Genomic DNA, 897 nt, shown 5'->3' with positions numbered 1-897 from the left:
GGCCTGACTTCATCACCGTCCTGGGGACACAGGGACATTGGGGACATGGGGGACATTGGGGACATGGACAGAGGGACACAGGGACATTGGGGACACACGGACATAGGGACACAGTGTCCCCACCTGGCGTCCAGGGATCGGGCCAGGATGAGCAGACAGTTCACCACGGCCGGGGCGTCCGTGCCTGGGGGGACACGGGGACATCGGGGGGGTCACCGGTGCCCCATCCCACCCAGTGCCCTCCCAGTGTCCCCAGTGCCCCCCAGTGCCCCCCCAGTGTTTCCAGTGCCCCCCCCAATGTCCCCAGTGTCCTCAGTGCCCCCCCAGTGGCCCCAGCGATCCCTGTGCCCCTCCAGTGCCCCCCCAGTCCCTCTCAATGCCCCCAGTCCCCCCAGTGCCCCCCCAGTGTCCCCAGTGCCCCGCAGTGCCCCCCGTTACCGAAGAGCGAGACGCGGTGCCGGACCAGCGCGGCCAGTTTGCAGAAGAGGCTGAGGGGGGACACGGGGTGGGGGGGTCAGGGGGTCCCCAAAACCTCGGAGGGGTCCCCAAAGCCCCCCAGGAGGGGACAGGGGGGTCCCTGATTCTCCTTAGATGAGGGGGAACAGGGGGGTGCCTGGGATTGGGGGTCTGGGCACCCCAGAACGGGGGGTTTGGGGGTCTGAGGGGCCCCATAACTGGGATTTTTGGGGTCTGGGGGGTCCCATAACCAGGGTTTTGGGGGTCTGAGGGGCCCCATAACCAGGGTTTTTGGGGCCTGGGGGTCCCATAACCGGGGTTTTTGGGGCCTGGGGGGTCTGTGGGGTCTCACCTGGTGATCATCTCCTTCTCCTTGTTGGAGGCATGTTTGGGACTGGGGGTCTGAGGACCCCATAACTGGGGTTTTTGGGGCCTGGGGGG

General features: G+C 66.8%; 1 long non-coding RNA gene across 1 annotated transcript in view; it reads right to left on the bottom strand.

Moving 5' to 3' along the window:
• The window catches only part of LOC113980168, a 1045-nt gene extending 202 nt beyond the window's left edge, over window positions 1–843 (bottom strand). Inside the window, exons 1-3 of the long non-coding RNA XR_003538085.1 lie at window positions 809–843; window positions 439–488; window positions 124–184 (exon numbers count right to left, since the gene is read on the bottom strand). This is a non-coding gene — a long non-coding RNA (uncharacterized LOC113980168). The remainder of the gene's footprint in view (window positions 1–123; window positions 185–438; window positions 489–808) is intronic.
• Window positions 844–897: the final 54 nt, after the last annotated feature.

Source organism: Neopelma chrysocephalum, unplaced genomic scaffold (assembly GCF_003984885.1).
Source record: "Neopelma chrysocephalum unplaced genomic scaffold, ASM398488v2 Primary Assembly neopelma1_92858, whole genome shotgun sequence".
Classification (NCBI taxonomy): domain Eukaryota; kingdom Metazoa; phylum Chordata; class Aves; order Passeriformes; family Pipridae; genus Neopelma; species Neopelma chrysocephalum.
Note: the sequence above shows the minus strand (reverse complement) of the source record. Positions and strands in the feature narration are given on the sequence as shown.